This window comes from Topomyia yanbarensis, chromosome 3 (assembly GCF_030247195.1).
Source record: "Topomyia yanbarensis strain Yona2022 chromosome 3, ASM3024719v1, whole genome shotgun sequence".
Lineage (NCBI taxonomy): Eukaryota > Metazoa > Arthropoda > Insecta > Diptera > Culicidae > Topomyia > Topomyia yanbarensis.
The window spans coordinates 125,702,945-125,722,442 of NC_080672.1; the positions used below are offsets into that span (position 1 = coordinate 125,702,945).

Genomic DNA, 19,498 nt, shown 5'->3' on the forward strand with positions numbered 1-19,498 from the left:
ATCCCATCATTGTAACTCAAAGGCGGATCAGAATACATTAATCGAATATACTAGAAAGTTGCGCAGCTTTATCTAAACATAAGTTTCTTTGACACAAATAAATAAATTAGACATGTGTTACCGAATTTTTACCGATTCAAAGAAAAAAAATTCAGAAGAACTGAAGAAGATTTATTTTCTAAATTTTCAAACTTTTATGCAATGGATAAGGTCACCCACTACATACTATACTTTTGCATACAGAATTACAGGAGAATGTCAATTATATGAATACGTTATGATTGAGCTGATTTTTTTGTTCAACTATACTTGTACTAAAGTTTGCTGAAATAGGTGCTATGGGTTCACTTGATCCCTTCAAATTCGTGGAGATTTGATCCTTTTCGCCATGCTTCATACACACCACTGAAAATAACCAAATTCACACCAGAACAATTGAAGTCATTGTTGCCATAAATAACAAAAAAATACTGTCAAAAATAACGCTTCATCGTACAGAAACTTAACTGTAATTGTTTACTACAGTATACGTAGCAACCATGCATCCCACATTTGACGTTCCTCAACCATAATAACGACAGCTTTCAAATAATTGCACAGAGATTTGGGGAATTCGTAAAAAAAAATCTTGTGAAAGATGCGTAATAAAAATGGTAATATGTAATCACAACAATTTAATCAATACCACAATACATTTATAACATTGAATGGGGTTAGGTACCTATTTTTGTCCTATTAGGGAGGGTGCCACATTATTTCATTATTAATTTTATTATTTCAGCTTCTTTGCTTTGTAATTAGTAGCCATTTTTTATTTCGATTATAGAAGTTTTAGCCTTAAGGTCATTCGCCTCTTATTAAGAGCCAATATAATAACAAAATTGTCATAAGAATGGTGAAAATCTTCTGTTTGAGCGCAGCAAAAACTCTAATCGAGTACCCCAATTATCGCAACACCATTTGAGCTAATGCGTTGAGCAAAGATGGCAGACGCTGCTCTAACCAAAGGCTTCAGATGGGTAGGATGATAATAGAAAAAGGGTAAAAATAGGCTTATTACCCTACATGCTCATTTAAACACGTTTTCAAAAAATAATCAAGTGTCCCCAAATTAGGGATCGAGTCTCCACTAATCAAAGAATTTTCCAGTTTTTTGTTGTTTTCCAAAAATGCTCATAGCTCATGTCCAGTATAATATTTCCTTGTAATTTTTTTATGATTATCAGTCCCTAGAAACAATATAAAACTACAAAAAATACATAGTTTTTGTATCATTCCACGGAGTAGGATTGAAAAATAAAAAAGGGGATCAAGTCTCCTCAGTCTCCCCTAGTATTTGAATGGCAGTTAACACCGCAAATCGTATTTTTTTCAGAGATGTATTACAAAAAGCTTGGTCACCGATTCGCTCGTCGATATTTTGTATGAAAAAATCTCAGAATGTTCTTGAAATAATGCATTATAATACATAAAATTTTTTATTAATTCGCTTCATCAGATTTTGTAAAAAAAAAAATCACAATAAAAGTATTTTTTTTTGTTTGCTAAAACCCTTAACCCCCCCCCCCCCCTCTTTCCCACCCCCCTTAAGCTACCCAAGAATTGAAATCGCCTCCAGTGACTGCCAGGTCTCTTATCAGAATCTAGTTAAGCATTTCTCCACCAACTTTTTTTATCGCACATAGGGTTCCAAAATATTTTTTTCTTAGAACTGTTGGCGTCATGAAACACGCAAAAGCTGGTTTAATAAAGATAAGTGCTTCTTTCGCAGTGCTAGAAGCTGCTCAATATTTACCTTCCGATCTAGTCCAATTGCATGATAAAGGTGGTTGAAGGTAGTCTACATTAGAAAGATTTATCGGTTTTCAATAATATTGCCAGGCTACGAAAATATTCCAAAATTTCATTTTCAGCATTAATAGAAACTATCCCTGGCAGCACTGCTTCAGCGGAGCCCTATCATATTAATTTTAATAAATTCTGTTCTACTGATAATATTTATAACTGTTAGTGCTAAAATGAAAGACATTAGTCCCAGTTATTAGCCCTACTTGTCCCTGTAAACATATGCTGTGTAAACCAAAAGTTATAGCCATTTAGAAACGTGGTTGTTTATCAACAACATGGGCATGAAAGGGTTAAAGATGCCATTGGAATTCTGAGCAAAAATTAATTGTTGAAGGGGATAATGGGAGAAGAGTAATATTATGTCAAAGCCCACTTGAGCTCAGAGCAAGATATTCATCATAATTTTACACCGAATTTCATTGAAAATTAGAATATGATTCTACTGCCGTTATAAGTATATTTGCCCCATGTTCTATGGGATCCCCTATATACATGGGACAATTATGCGTAGAACGGCAGTCTATCAGCATCTTGAATAACATAATCTCCAGCAGAATTCTATCTTGAGAAGGATTCCACCAGACCTCTAAGAAGCTTTTCTCTAGAATTCTGCATCAAAATTCAGAGAAAAAATACCGTAGAAATACGGAAAGGCAATCAATCGAAATTCTGAAATAGATTCCATTTGAATGCTAACTTCGATCAGAATTTTGGAAAGTTTCCAAACAGATTCCTGAGAAGCATGTCATCATTATCCCAAGAGAGTGCCAGAAACCGACCAAGCAAAGTAGGTATAATTGCATTTTATGTCTCAAAAAGACCAGCAGTAACCAATATGTGTATTATTAGTTTAAATTAAAGAGTTGCATATTTGAAAAAAACTGCTGTTAAAAGCTAGTATTTTTTCTAGATTCCTTAAACAAATCCTTCAAAAATCATCTGGCTGATTAATGATTGAGTACCAGAGATATATTCCGAAAAAAGAACAATTTTTTAAAACAATTTCTTAAAATTAACAGACCGAGGGTAGTTCAAATGGCACAATAATTTAGATTCTTATATATTGGCTCTTTAAGAATAATTTCTTCAAAACTGGTTCTAAATCGTGAATCGAATCGTTGTGTTTTTTGCGCGGTAAAACCATATACAAGCAATTTTTAGGTAAGCCAAAATTTGAGAACAGATTTACCCAAGACCTCAATTCCTCAACAAAGAGCTATTGACTGAAATGATCAAATTAGCACTATAATCAGACATTCTAGTTGAAATTTGAATTTTTTTTTCGAAACACCCGGATAATCGAATCATTTTCCCCAGATAATCGAATCCCAGTATAATCAAGTCCGACCTGTATGCCATTAGCATTAGTAACGTAGAAACTGAAAACAAATTTTTTTTAAATATTATTTGCCTGTATAACCAATAGCAACGGGCTGCTTGAATGCGATATAGCTGCTGTTGTGGAACTGTATGTTGATACCAATATACTGAGAAGACAATATTTCAAACTGGGGCTGTATTATTTGCTGTGCAGGTGATTCATATTCTTTTTTTCCGTTCCGTACCAATATCAGACGGCAAAAGAGTCAAAAGATACAGATGCATTTTTTCCTTATCCATGATAAGCTCATTTGCTGTCAAAAAAATTTTTTTTTTTTCGGAGCGAATTTTTTTTTCATTATGACGAAAACTATAAAGTCAAACAGTTGTAGTCTAGCATAAATAGAGAAATACTGGTTTATAAAAGTAGCGAGAAGCAGTTAAAATTGTTTCTTTCAAAATAATGCTTATGCTAATATGCTTCACTCCGGTTATGAGATACCCACCAATCATTTATTCTGTTCTGTAAACATTTAACCTAACGCCGGCTTCACTTATCAAAAGAAGCACACAATTGTAATCAAAGCATCTACCAGAGCCATTCCACGAACAAAAGATCAACAAATGATGAACCAACCTTGTTCGGGTCATTTAATTTTTTATCGCTAAACCAACGATTAAGCGCACGGTCGCATATCACACCCGCATAAATCAACTCTGGCTACATGAGCGCAAATGAAGGCACGCAAGATCTACACCACTGCTCAAAGGCTGCCTCGAAATATCTCTAGAATCGAAACTGTACTATTTTATGAAACGACTCGAAACCATCACCCGGTAGTGTACTTATATTCTCAACAAGCTAATTGACAGTACGGTGCGGTACCGCGTTCGTTCCGACACTCACTCACTCACTCGCACCGAGATCGAACACAATTAGTCACTTACCGCCGCTGCACTGTGCCAGTCAGCACAAGTGAGAGCGAGCGACTTCGTGACAAAGTCGACTCACCAAGCAGCAGCAGCTAACGTGCTGCTCAGATCAGTTCACGATCTCCACCATCTACTACCATTCGTCGCAGCGCAGCAGCTAACACGCGGTGCATACCAAGTAAGTTCAAAACAGTCCTAGATATAAGAGAAATATGTACGTATGTACAGTATATGGATGACGATTGCGATGAGGGTATCTCGAACATCACTGCAATTGGCCTGATACCATGCTAGGCTAATGAAAACTCGCTTGAACCGGCTTGCAATAAATGAATTCGGAATGCGAAGCAGCAGCTCGGCGGCATGGCGGTCAAGTTGAAGCAGGATTTGAAAATGCAATTCGCGTGCTACGATGCAACTGCTCGCTACAAGTGGCTACTATTTTTGTTGTCACCCACAAAGGATTTGCTGGAAGGTTTTTCAAGCGTCTTGAAGTTGTATTCAGAATCGATAGAACGCAATAAGTTGCTTTAGAAAATGTTAATAATTCTACTATGATAACTGTAAAATCATGAATAGTTTCAATTCATGCAAACTGAAAATTTTATAATGTATAATTTTAGCAATTGGATAAGAAAATAAATCGATTCTAGTAAGTGCTGGCGGCGCCAGGTATGAGCACGGAATGGGACGGTCTTCCCCTTATTCAACAAGGAGGTGTTTTAAGAGAAGTGTTTATTTTACGCTCCATAATGTTTCCAAGATTTCTTGGTAGGTTAATATATTAGAAGTCTTCTTAGCACGTATGAATAATTGTGCTAAATCAACGAGCGATGTGACTCATGATTCAATCAACGAGCACCACTTATGTACCTCAGCTTGCTGCCACACCTGTCAAGACGGCAAAAAATTCGACAAGAGGACGTTCCATCTATACCTACGATTTAACCAGCTACGATGGCTCGCCATGTTTTAAGAATATAAGCATACATTTAGAAAGCTTATGAAAATACCTTTCTAACAAGCTATAAATCCGTTTACGAATAGCAGAGATATTGAACATTTTCTATTCTCATTTCTCACTTACTACTTTCCAACAACTAAAAATGAGACTATTGCATAAAGAAAATTAAATTACTTGCATTTAGGTGTCAAAACTAAACCAATTTTCAACGTCGTGTTATGAAAACACTCTATGTAATTTAAGGAATTTGATTGCATACATATTTTGTGAATTTACTGAACAATGATTGAGTGATTTTCCAAAAAGTAATGTAAAAGCTCCATTTATTTATTTATTTATTTATTTATTTATTTATTTATTTATTTATTTATTTATTTATTTATTTATTTATTTATTTATTTCAAGTCGTCAATCAGACCGATTTCTTACAGTAATTATTAAACTAACTTAACGCTAGTTAAAATTTTGATTTACTGTAAACTACTGCTTAAGTTTTGTTTTCGACATAGTAAAGTCAATAGTTTCGCAATGCTTGTTGTAAATATTCATCATTTGATTTAAAGGGAAAAACTTGGCATAAAAGTGATTTTTTCCCAGAGCTAATGTATTTACTCTTCTGGAATAAGCGTTGCGTTCAGCCGTGAGGTAGATATTCAGTAGAATATGAATACACAAATCACCAAGTAATCTACCTAGTAGGAAGCAAGACCATTTCTCAAACAATTCATATTCATGTTATACTCTTAGCATCACCGAGAGCAGTATTTTTGAATCCCAAACTTCCAATAAAAACCTGACTATTTTGCAAGAATGAGGTTATACTGATCATGGCGGAAAAATTACCAGATGCATAATTTATAATAAGAATTTCTGGAAATAAAATATCAAAAATAACATCACGGCACTAACCATCAGTTACCATTCCTCACACGTCAATTGCCTCTCTCTCTACCACTCCTCTGGCTCTTTGGATTCGTGGCAACTGTCGAAATTTAGATCTATCTTGGTATTTCTCTATCGTTTTCTAAGTTGTGTCATAAGAAATCGAAAATATTTGGTAATATCCAATCGAATTTGAGGTGCGCGACGCAATTCTGTAGGTTTGGAAGGACAAAACTAATTTTTGTCTGCTGTTTCCCTATTAATATATTATGTATTTTAGTGTAGAGCAGACCCACTTGCGGAAACAAATTTAATATTACATCCTCCTTGGAAATAAGAATAATTGTAATCGCGAGAAAATTTGCACAACGAGAAAACTATAACTATAAATTATTTTAAACCCTACTTTCCCTTGAAGATGAAAGGAATCCCTTCGAAACGTTGCACTATGGGAGGCATGGGACCAAAAATCGAAAACTACATCAACTCCGATTTAATTCAATTCTTTACTGGAAATCATTGCGTACCTCATAAAAAAATTGGTATTATCCAGCTAATATGGAAGTTAAAAGATAAAAAAAATTCGAAAAGAAACTTTCTACATGCGTTTTTTAAACTCTTTGAATCTTTAAAAGTCCAAAAATATCCACAAATTAGATCCGGGAAAGAAGGCTCGCAAAGAACCCATGAACCCTCGATGGATGATGCAAGTATAATGTTTAATCTAACGTATAGCGAAGGTTTCGGTTGCTCATATTTGCGCTATGCTGAGAACGTTTCAATTGAAGTTTCAATGATAGTTATAATTAGTAGAGGGGCGGTAGATAATTCAGTACACGTTTCCTTAAAGTGCTCCGTTTTCTACAAGTAAATTGGCTATTATTACAATCAGAGTTTATGCATTGTACAGATAGTTGACCTGACTACATTTTTTCCATGAATATTATTGTGTAGCAACAAATAACACTGATTTGTGCTGAAAACCCCAAGATACCTTTTTCATGATCAATGTGACCAAAAACCTATTTATTTTCAAAAAATATAATTTCAAGAATGATCATGTCCATAAATCCGTTTTCAAGTGTCCAGCGACACTCTCAATGGTCTCTTACTTTTCCAAGAATTTAAATACTTATCCTGAATATTTATCCTAAATACTTATTCTGAAACTCGAATAACTTCGTAGAAGGTTGTAATAAAACAAACCAATTGTTTTTGTTCAAACAAAATTTAAAATATCTAGAAAACAACTGCCTTTTCAAAATTTTTGTGAGCTTATTGATGTGAAATGGTATTCCCTTCCCCAAGGTTGAGGGGTTTGACGATATTGCAAACATCATCAAACATATTGCGTGCATCAGTTCTACAGAACCTCTGACAGATAATTGCTTTAAGATGGTTATTGCATTACGCCTCGATAGTGGTGCATCGAGGAGACTGAGAGGGCTTATGTGCCTTTTTATGTTTTATGTTTTTTTTCATACTCTGCACCTGCACATACTAACGCTCAACCACTAGTCTGTGCGCGGTGACGAAGCCGACTGGCGGGTCGACGTGGATTGATTTCTGCCGTGTGCCGTGTTTGCAAACATTGTTCCACGGTTTAATGAAGGGTATTCGTGGATGGGGCACACAGTGAGAGTCATTGTGTGTCCATTTGTCGGTCGACTTCGTCATCGTACATAGACTAATCAAATTAATTTAATAATTAAATTATTTTATAAATACATAAGTGGAAACCTATTAGATGTCGTTTTTGTAACGATTATAGTTTTTCGTACTAGTGTACAATTGTTATGTGCTAGTCGTATGTCTATCTGTGTATGTGTTTGTCTGAGTGTTTGTGACAGTGGGGTTAGGAAATGGATGCAGAACTGGCGTATATGATAGAATAGTGGCTAATACTTCTGGTGTTCAATTTGAGCATTTGGTTCTATTCATTCGGGAAGGTCGGATTGGGAAAATTAGGGTACACTGAATTTACCGACGCACGTGAATCATCCATTTTCGGCCAGCATAGCATGGTCAAGGTCTAACAGAATGCAATTGGCGTTAATGGTAAATATACAACATTTGCTGCATTTGGACGAATTTGATTGCATGTTTCATGTGTTTTTCTATTATACTTCATTAGTCTGATTCTTTTGTACATCTATCAGTTTGCTTTTCCATTGCTGATTGCATCTTTTTTACTTTATTCCGCATGATATGATTCCTTTTATTAGTATATCTCTACTGGTATACTGGTCACAAACATGACCATGTAATTGCAATAATTCTCACATACTTACGCCCGCGATTTCGGCAACATGAAAACTCCCCGGTAGTTAAGTAAATCTCAAGCATTAACCCACCACTCCACAGTGGCGGATTTGTCTGAAAACCTGGCCAAAAGTCGAAAATTTCATGATAATACTTTGGATTCTAGTACATATATTATCCTTAAGATGATGCTGCCGCATGCTTTTTTAAGTGAAACGCTCCAAAATTTGCATATTTGAGGTGTTGACACATCCAAGCAGTTGAAACCATCGCGTTTTGCTCATATTTTTATCGAGTGCTCGAAATATCAGTATTATTCAAGCGTAGCTGGATTTTGAGAAAATAGCCAGTTTCGAAATTGGAATAATGGAAAGTTATGCTTAAGGTATGTACTATATTTATATGTATTGATGTCAAAGGATATTATTTTGTTTTTTTTTTATAGAAAATGTCAATAACTTTCACGCTTTTATAGCAGACGGTTTCAACCAGGGATGCCAACGGTACCGATAAACTACTTTTTTTTCGGTATATTTACATTTACACAAGACGTACAGTCCGCTATCCCAATCAGAATGAAATAACAAGATTATAACAGAACACATTTTTTGTAACATATTGTGTTATAAATTAGGTCTCGTTAGTAGTTAAAATAACAGAAATTTATAACAAGTAACAATGCGAGTTATAGTTTTGAAATATTTCTGTTATGTGTTTCTGATCGGGATAGCACCGCATCACTACAGCTCTTGCCAGAACGGTAGCCAGAGAGTGTGGCATAGTAAAGTTTGTTCTCTCGCTTTGTACACTTTGCTCTGCATAGTCAAAGGGAGAGGCCCGCACACGAAAGCGTTGATGCCGGTCGTGGCGTTAACGAACCGCATTCATTGTCGTCGTTTGTGATTAAAAATATTGAATAGATTAAAAATTTTAAAAAGTGTAAATTAAGGAAAGAGAAGTTGTACCGCTCGCGTCTGTTGGCTGTACTGGGGGCAGTATTTTTTGTTAAGTTACTGCTTCGCTTACAGACTACCGTACAGCGCGGGGCGTTCTGCACTAGCGAAAGACAGCAACATCGAAAGAGAAATGAAAATTACAGCCGCAGAAAAGGTAAGCATTTTGCATCCTTGGTTTCAACACACATTTTTGCTAAATTATTGAAATACTTTTTTGTCCACGTATGTCCATTATGTTTCAAGGCAATTTGTGTTCCTTGAACGCTTCTTCATTTGGAACATTATAGAATTCTTTCCCGAATATGCCCGTTTTTGAGTAATCTTTGATTAAGTGGAGACGGAGAAGGATTATAAGATTTTCAGCTAAAAATTTGGAGTCGAACTTTTAATTACTGCTGCACCTCTGGTTGTTGTAGCGAATCGCACAATACTGCATTTTGATCAGGTAGAATTGTATATTTAGCGGTAAAAATTTCATCGAGATTCATAAACATGTTCAAAAGTTATTAAAAGTGGAACGCAAAAGACGTAAAAAATTTGGGTCGCTCGTATTGAAAACCAATGAGGTCAACAGAAGTGATCACCAAAAGTTTCAAATTTCAAAAATCGATTATGAATACCATGCTTAAAAGTTACCAGGAAACACTGGTTTCAAATTTGGACGTTTGATCATGTAAAGCAAAACAAATCTAGAGATGGAATATATGACTAGATACTACGAGCGAAAATGAGTAGAGTACTACAAAAGAATACTGGAATTTCCGGCCGTGATTTTGCCAAAAACTCACTTTGGCGTACACTTCAGCGTGGCGAATTTGTTTGTGAGAAGGTTGTCAGTCGTAGTATGTCAGCAAGCATGACAACAAAACGTGGTTGCTCAAAACTATACCAGTAAGCATACCACTCGATACATTTCGTCGCATTTCTAGTCGATAGTTTCCCTATAATTAAAATTCACTAAATAATTTGTTTTTCATGTTTAAAATCATAAGCATTTGATTTTTGATAGAGCATGAAGGAGAAACGCGAATATCTTATAAAAAGGGTAGAATTTCACAACTTATGGGGAAGTTTTCATACAAAATTTCAATAATTTGATGTCTTTTCTGTGCATTTTTGAACGGTGTAAGTATCTACTATATTATAATAAACGGGTTTTTTGATCTTAGCATCTAAAAAGTTTTTACATGCCATTGTTTGAAGCGGCGTCCTGGCCGCCATGGGACGCTCTCGGTTCGAGACGCGCGCATCAGGTAGAAACCTTTTCATGGTATTATGCTCGTTCCCAGAAGACTTCGCGTTGCACAACACATGTGTACAGGTCTCGAGAACGTATTTCGCGGCTTGATCAGTAGAGGCATCACAGACAAATCGTGAGTTATCATACAACAACAGAAAACGGTAAAAAACGAAAAATTTTGGTCAAAATTGTTGCAGCCACATTTTAGTCAGCCATATTGAAAGCGACACATTCACATTCGACTTTGGCTGAAATTCCACTTAGCTTTTTAGTGGAGGCTCGCCATACTAGATCAGCCATTTTGAATTTCGAAAAACTGACTTCAGATTCGTAATCAGCGATGTTCAAAACCCAATAATTCCATATAATTGTTTCAAAATATTGACATTCTACCACTAATAATTCATCGAAAGGGTACTGAAAACTTTAAAGGTCATCCTTTGACCTCTCAAAAGAAAACCTTTTTCATTGGAGGAATGACCTACAAAATCTACAAATTTTTTGTATTCACTATTTTTAGCGAAGCCTTAAAGTGGACAAAAGGGGTAAAAATCGATCTCAAAATTTGAGATCGCACCATTACATCATATTTGAGGTTTTTTGCCCGTTCTTAGGTCATTTCTCCAATAGCTTTTTTACGCGGTTTTTTCGCGCGGTATTTTTTTACGATTTTGAAATTTACACGGTTTTCATTTACGCGGCCTGTATCCCCCGCATAAAAAAAACACCTGTGTGTACTTTAAATTATAAATTGATTATTATTTTTGTGTTTCATATCGATCCTGTGTCAGCAAGCTGAGGGCAGTTTTTGAGCTCCACGCGCACCTAATCTTAGACAGAACGTCACCACAGACGCCATTTTCTTTTTTGGTCTTGAAAAAAATGGCAAATGAAGCCGAAAATATAAGCTTTTAGAATTCAAAAAACTGTTTCCTTCTATGTTTTTCGTTGACCCGCAAAAATTCCAAATTTTGCTTGCTTTTTGGTAATTTTAATGAGAATCTCCCCTAAATTGTTTTTTTTTTTGAACAAAATTCCAAATATTTCGAATACTTTCGTATTTTGGAAGATTTTTTTTTATAATAGATCTAAATACTGCGATCAGTATTTAAATCTATTGTGATAAAGATGAAATATATTAGTTAAATGTATTTTGATTTGAAATGACATGAAAAATGAATATTATATTATAAAATTTCAGTTTTCTCTGTCGATTTGTATGAAATTATGAAACAAGTTTAAAGTTATCGTTAAAAAAAACGTTTTAAAATGTTTCTTTTCTCTTTAGGTATCTATTGACAAAACATAAAAAATGGAAAAAATGCTTTTTGGAATTTTTTCATAATTTTTTGTATGTGTTAAAAATTTTAAAACTTTTCTTTCCGTGTATATTTTTCCGTGCAGATGTTTTCATACCCTGTATCTGTTTCTCAGAGTGTTTTGCTGAATTAAATACGGTAATCGAACTTTTTTTTGGAAAATACTGCACGTAGAAATTTTACGCTCTGATAAAAAATATTTCTTGAGTTGGGCATAGCAAAAAAATTTTTTTTTGCATTCTCAAAGGCCCCCCTCTTATATTGTGACAAATGTCAAGGTAAGCTCAGATGCCAAACATCACATCATTTGGACAATTCTAGACCCCCGGCCATTTCGATTGAAATTTTTGAACTTAGTACTTTGGGAAAATATGAAGGAAAAACATATTAAATGGTATAACTTTTGAAGTAGCACTCACAAAATTACAATTCTCTTTTTAAAGGAAATAATAGTAGTATTTTGAATGGTGATATTTCTGTTTCTCTAAAAATACGGAAAAGTGGGGTGCTGGGTCATTTTGTCGCCAAAATCCCTTATTTTTTAAATTTTTGCTCTGTGATGCAAATCATGAATATTTTGCAGCTTTTATAATGTGAAAAAACCTCGACCGGAACATTTTTGAATTTTGTTCAAATACGAGAAGTTGGGGTTATAGGGCTTTTTGTCAATCATATAAAATTTTATCATTTTCTCGTGCACATTTCTCTATTATTTTTCACTAAATTTTAATAAACTGTACCTTGTTGAACGTGGAAAATTCTTAAGAAGACATTAAAAATAGTTTCGTTACCGGAAAAAATCATAAACATCAATTTTTTTGACATTTAGTCTCAATTTCGCATTTTTATGATTAAATCGCAAATAATAGCTACATTCAGCAATAAATTCTTATTTAATTTACTACTTTTAGTGTAAAATATGCTTAGGGATCACATGAGAAAAGTTTCATTCCTGAAAAAGGGACGTTGAGGTATTAGGACAATTAATGAAAAAATGTGAATTGTGAATTAATGACAAAAAATTGATATTTCTGGATTTTACCGGTAACGAATCTATTTTTGTTTCATTCCCGAGAATTTTCTACGTTCAACAAGCTACTTTTTATGACAATTGATCGAAGAATAAAAGAGATAAATGGTAAAGTTTAATATGAATGACCCCAATTTCTCGTATTCGGACAAAGATCAAAAAGGTTCCGTTCTATTTCTGTTTTTTTTTCACATTAGAAAAAGTGCAAAATATAGATGATTTGCATCACGGGGTAGAAAAATTATTAATAATAGGAGATTTTGGGGATAAACTGATCCAACACACTATTTTTCCGTAACAGAAACAGAAACAGAAATATCACCATTCAAATACTAATATTATTTCCTTTAAAAAGAGGCATGAATTGCCATTTTCCGCTGCCGCTTCAAAAGTTATAGCATTTAAAAAAAATTCTCCATATTTTCCCATAGTTCCAATTTCAAAAATTACAAGCGATGTGGGCGGGGATCTAGAATTATCCAAATGATGTAAAATTTGGCATCCGAGCTTACTTTGATATTTGTGACAATATGAAAGGAAGGGCCTTCGAGGATTAATTTTTTTTTTTTTGCAATGCTCTACTTGAGTCAAATTGATCCCATTGACTGTGGAAAAATCTAAAACAATAGGTAGAATTGACTGGTTTACTTGTATCTGTAGCGGAACAATTTTGCCCTCTGCTATGGGCGAGGTGAGAAGGTAGACTTGGCAACATGCTGTTCTTCTAAACAATAAAATGTATTTCACAAAAATCGGTGGTTTGCGAAAATTTTGAGGAGATGACTGCTGATATTCACTACAATTTACGATAAACGATATACAATCGAATTTTATTGAGTGCACGGTGAGCAATTAGATGCATTTTTAAGAACTATGAATACAGTTTGGCTTTGATAGTTTTGTTGAAGACACTAATTTTCTGAAAATATCTTTCAATTCAAAAGATTCTGTTTTGTATGCCTGAAAATTTCATCAAAATAAACTGGATGCGAACTGTTTCCATTCCAATTATTTTATTAATATATGCGAACGAAGCAGAGATATACACACTTTATCAATTGTAATAATTGACAAAGTATTGCGACATCTTCCATAATAGTATCGAAGTAGGCAATAGTCTTATAGAAAATTACTCTAATTTTCCAAATCTGTTCATAGGCCTTATAGAATAGTTTTTGTTATTACTGTTGTGAAATATGTTAGCAATATTTAGTATTCTGAGTGATTAGTACACAGACTTTGAAAAGCAAATCATTCAATTCAACTAAGTGCTTCATTACGGGGGGAGGTTTCAGCAAGAAAACAAAATCACTTTTTTGGGAATTTTTCTTTAGAACTTCGGGTAAAGCGAATTGACCAAAACTTTTGTGTGTTATAATGTATCATTTCAATAACATTCTGTAATTTTTCCATGAAAAAATATCCAAGCGACTCGGTGATGAAACTTTTTGTAGAACGTCTCTGGAAAAAACACGATTTGCGGTGTTACATGCCATTCAAAAACTACTTAACCAATTTATTTCAAATTTTGCATGCACATTCTATGTGAAAAATACCTAACCCCTACATTGAGTTTTTGAAATAATTGTTCAATTAAGGGTGCTTTTCACTAATTTAAAATAACAATTGCTGTTTTATACGAAAAATTCCACCATTTTATGAGTAAAAAAACCCTTAATCGAAAAATTATCTGAAAAACTCAACGTAGGTTTTTTCACATAGAATGTATGGGTAAGGGACCCCCCCTCCCTCTTAAAATACGCATAGTTGCTGTTCTGAATGCTTATCCAAAGGTCAAAATTGTATATGTAATACAATATTTATATTTCTAAATTTTAATACCATCAAATTCATTCAGACAAACCTACACTGATTCATACGACAAATTAATTCCAAAATGTATACGACGCAGTTATTAGGAATTGAAAGTGGAAATCGAATATTCTTTATCGCAATACACGCTAGAAATTCGCTCGAAATACATAATAATTCACAATCACCCAGACATCGACTCCAACAACCGGAACGACATAAATTTGCACTTGTACGATTCAAGCGCACCAAAACCGGGCGTATTTACAACTTCTCCGCAGCCAAAAGCACCGGCATGCAATCCTGTGCTGCTCTCAACAAAACAAACAACAACGTTCCGCCAGTCGCAAGTACGCGGCACCGAACAAGCCGATCATCAGTGACCGATACTGCTGCTGGTCTGGGTAAAGTTGAAACCGGGGCGCAAGCAGAGAGGAATAAAAAGACACACTATTATTAAATCATCCGCGCGCGAAACTCACACTTAACGCGGGTCCTCACTCAACTTAACTCGCATACGACGCGACGTTCGAGTGAATCCGCATCGTAGTTGGATTGGAGCATACGTATCTTTTGCTATCTGCTGTATATCTACACCTTGGCGGTCGTCGATGGCGCTCAGTTCACAACTGGACGATCTTGGGATAACATTGCAGTACCGGCGTGGATAAGCGTGTAGTATCGTGGGAGAATCCATTCCAAGCGGAAGCAACTTGTGCGATTTGTTGGAAGAAGTCGGAAGCAGTGCGAGGAAAGAGAGTGAAACGAAAGGTGTGCGTGTGTCTGACCGTGTTCAAGAAACCGAGAAAATAACCTACAGAAAACCGTAAGTGGTTAAACTTCCTGACTGTTATCTTCCAGTTGTTTCGTTCTTGTGAGTTAATACTGGCTGCTGCTCGAGTGGTTATATATTGGATTCTATTGGAGGGCTACTTGGCGGTGATTAGCGTGAGAGCTGGTAGGAGTGCAAGTGTCATGCTTGAAGTGTTGAAGATGGTTTCAAGAAGGCTCGAATTACGCACGCGACTCAGCAGAAGCAAACATGAACAAAAATTCGGGTGGGGCCGATGCCACCCAAAATAAACACTCATCCTGACTCATCTCCGCTTCTCGAGTGTGAATCGTTGCGCGAGGAGAAGAAGGAAACTGATCAGCATATTCATAAGCTTTCAATTGGCCCGGAGGTTCTCACGGTATCGATCCGAGTTAGAACAATTCAATCAACGTGCACGTGCTCATAGCTACCTAATAGATAAACGGAGCCTGTAATATGCATATGTGGCTTGGGGTAATTGTGGGAAAAAATAGTTGTTGTTAATAAAAGCGCGCATTAATTATAATGCTTTAGCGCTTACGACTAGGTATCTGCGCTTCAACGAGGCTTTCGATCCGTGATGGTGTCTGGAAGTGATGCTCGATTGAACGGGGAAGGCAAATCACTTACTTCCCATCGGCATCCTCCTGCTCCCATCACGCAGCAGTCAGTGTGGTATGTCGACAAGTAGATGTAGATCTCCGGGCCTGCTGACCATTAGGAAGAACGAGTATCGATTGCGTCAATCAAAGTGTGATTATTGCTATTATCTCTTGCTTCGCTAGCTAGCACTGCTGGCAATTTTAAATCATGGCCCAACGAACGACCGCCTTGTTGAGGTTTGCGGTGCGCTGGTTGGCTGTATTTAAATAGTCTATCGGGTAGAGGTCCAATCAATGTAGTGCAATTAGTTGGAGAAGGGATGAAAAACACGAACGATTACATGTTTTTAAAGATAATAAATTTAATGTAGATCAATTGTTTGCGGATGTTTCGGTTGCAATAAAGGTTTTCATTAGACCAATTCGTTGAGTTATTTAATTAAAAGAGATAGTTAAAAAGGTTGTTCATTCGATGCCGTTGTAGATTTACTCTTCGGTAATCAGTCAGTCAGTCAATCAATTATTAACATAGAGCAATTTCAGGGTGAATGGAAAAAATAGATTTGCTGTCCGACCACTTGGAATGAAAGTATACGCAAAATAAAATTGTATTTTCATGAAACATGGTAGAAAGTTACTACTTTCCACAGAGGGGTTTTCACCAAAATCTGTAATTCATTACTGCCGCGAATACGGAAAATTGTACAACAATGATATCTTTTGAGATGTTTAGACGATGATTTGTTCGTTAATCACTTTTCGCCAAACTATATTCATAGATCGAAAGTTCAACGCTTGTTACGAAATTACTGTTTAGATTCTTAAATAATTGATGTCAATATCTTAGTTTAGATATTTAAATAATTGATTTTAATGTCTTTGAAACCATATGGAACTTATCTAATTGTTTAAACGATATTTTAAATAACGCTGTAATTTTTTTTAATTTCTATTGTAGAGGTTTTAGCCTTATGGTAATTCGCCTCTTTCTTCCGGGCTAGAAAAATTCTTTTAAAACAATCTCTAACCCTATGTGTGGGGTTGGAAAACGAACCCAGGTGTACTGCGTACAAGGCAATCGATTTACCAATTACGCTATGCCCCCGCCCCCTGAACACAGTAACTAATTCTTTTCGTAACATTATGATGTCAGCAAAAACAACAGGTCCGACATTTCACTTTTATCCTGAATGGGTAGTAGATAAACATAGAGTGGGGGGTCTATTACAGGTATACCCCCTTAGTACGTTAGAAACATATAACAGAAATATTTCAAAATTCTATTTCGCATTGTTACTTGTTATAAATTTCTGTTATTTTAACTACTAACGAGACCTAAATTACAACGCAATATGTTACAAAAATTGTGTTCTGTTATAATCTTGTTACTTCATTCTGATCGGGTGCACGTCTTCGCTTCGTTTTTCGTACACGGAAAAAAATCCGTTCATAAATTCATAAACAAAAGATCATGATTTCGTGAACTGAACGAGTTACAAAAATCGTGAAAGTTCCTGAAATTGTGAATAATAAACCTCGTTTTCTTGAAGCCATGTGTTTCCAAAAAACTAGTTCGCCTCAAACAGATAAATGGCATTACACTCGAATGTTTGGTTGGGTTACTGTTGTTGTTCCCTGGACACGTTTAGTTTTTGTTATGATTCTGGTTCATAATTTGGGAATACACAGCAGACACTCAAACGATGTTCATGATTTCAGGAGCTTTTTCGCGATTTTGGCGATTGCCGTGTAATTTTATTTATGAGTTTACTATCGGATTTTTATGTCGGACTGGCGGGATTTATGTTCATGATTTCAGGATCTTAGTAGCGAACTTCGTAATTTCTTTGTTATCGTCATATATTTTAGTCATTAGTAGAGTGATTCATGTTCATGATCTCAGGATTTTAGTCGCGATTTTTTAATATTTTTATCACGAGTAATGAGATTTATGTTCATGATTTCAGGAAATTTGTAATGATTTTCGTAATTTATTTTCACGTTGTTGTGATATTTTAGTCACGAGTAGAGATTTATATTCATTTCTGTTTTTTTGCTTTCTGGATCTTAGTCACAATGTTGACATTTTCGTCACGAGTTGTGTGATTTATGTTCATGATTTCAGGATCTTAGTCAAGATTTTCGTCATTTCTGTTCGCGTTATCGTGGTATTTTTTTCTAGAGCTCACTTTCGAATTTGACACGTGGAGTAATGTGACTCATGATCATGATATCAGCAATTTTGTTCTGTGAACTATATCAAGAACACGATTTGTGGTGCTCAAAGCAGTTTTCGTTTTCTGTCAAGACATTACACTGAAAGGAAACTGAACATATTTATATGTTTTCGTATCGTAAAAACATGATTGTTCCAGAATTCATCGCATTTTTTTCACATTTTTGGGAACTATTTTTTGTGTTCGTATTATCGAAGCACTCAAATAAATTTCAAAATATTACTTCCTATATTTGATATTGATATTGAATATTTTTTACAAAAATAATATTTATTACTCACAAACTTTCTTATAACTAGGTACTCAATTTTAGAAAGTTATGATTTTGATCAACCAGAATAGTTTTTTTTTGGAAATTTGTGGACATTCTCCGAAATTTAGAAAATCGAAACCTATAAGAATCTCTGAATATTATAGGATCTCCATGAGTTTCGGATGAATTCCTTGAATTTGATTGCATTTCTTGAATGCATTAAGACTTTTGTAAGATTTTTTTGAGCTTTATCAAATTTCTTCGAAGTTCTAAAACTTTACAGAATTTCTGAAAACCATAGAAATTGTTTGAACTTCTGAACTTCATGGAAATTCCACGCGGACTCTTTAATTTTCGATGCTCTTGAATTTGTTGTGAGGTTTGCCATCTATAAAACAGGAGCTTGTTTTGATTTTTTTCTTGTAATAATAACAGTACAGTTTATTAAACTACACTCAGGTTTTTTTACGCGGTTTTTACGAGGTTTTTTACGCGGATTTTCCAATCAATGCAAAAGACTTTTCTAAAAAAAAATTCTTTTTAAATTCACAGAATTTTGGCAGTTTTCATTTTGCGCGGATTTCGCAATTAACACGGTTTTTGCAAAAAATATTCAAGCCCTTTTGAATGCAAAAGACTTAGAAGATTTTCGGAAAGATGGAAGAGACGGGTATGGAAGACTCCTTATGGCCCGTACCCCAAAACTATTAGTGTTTTTGGAATGGACCTGACGAGTAGGTGCCAGAAATTCATTTTTGACGCCATTTTGAAATCCAAGATGGCGACTTCTGGTTTAGCGAAATTCGCTACAACCCAATCAATATGTGTAATTTTGTGAATTGTCTTGACTAGTAAGAGACAAAGGTCGATATTCGACGCCATTTTGAATCCCAAGATGACGACTTCCGGGTTAACTATAATTATTCACTAAAACCCACTCAATATGAGTGTTTTCGGAATGTTCTTAACGAGTAGATTCCAAAAATTGATGTTTGACGGCATTTTGAACTCCAAGATGGCGATTTC

At 35.1% G+C, this 19,498-nt stretch overlaps 1 protein-coding gene across 2 annotated transcripts in view; it reads left to right on the forward strand.

Moving 5' to 3' along the window:
• The first annotated feature begins 4,157 nt into the window (after positions 1 to 4,157).
• LOC131689567 (protein yellow-like) overlaps positions 4,158 to 19,498 on the forward strand; it is a 44,337-nt gene continuing 28,996 nt past the window's right edge. Inside the window, exon 1 of one of the 2 annotated variants that reach the window (XM_058974760.1) lies at positions 4,158 to 4,279. The gene's annotated coding sequence lies outside the window, so the exon portion shown is untranslated. Of the gene's footprint in view, positions 4,280 to 15,065; positions 15,393 to 19,498 lie in introns of those variants that run through there. The other variant, XM_058974758.1, reaches the window with a different exon arrangement.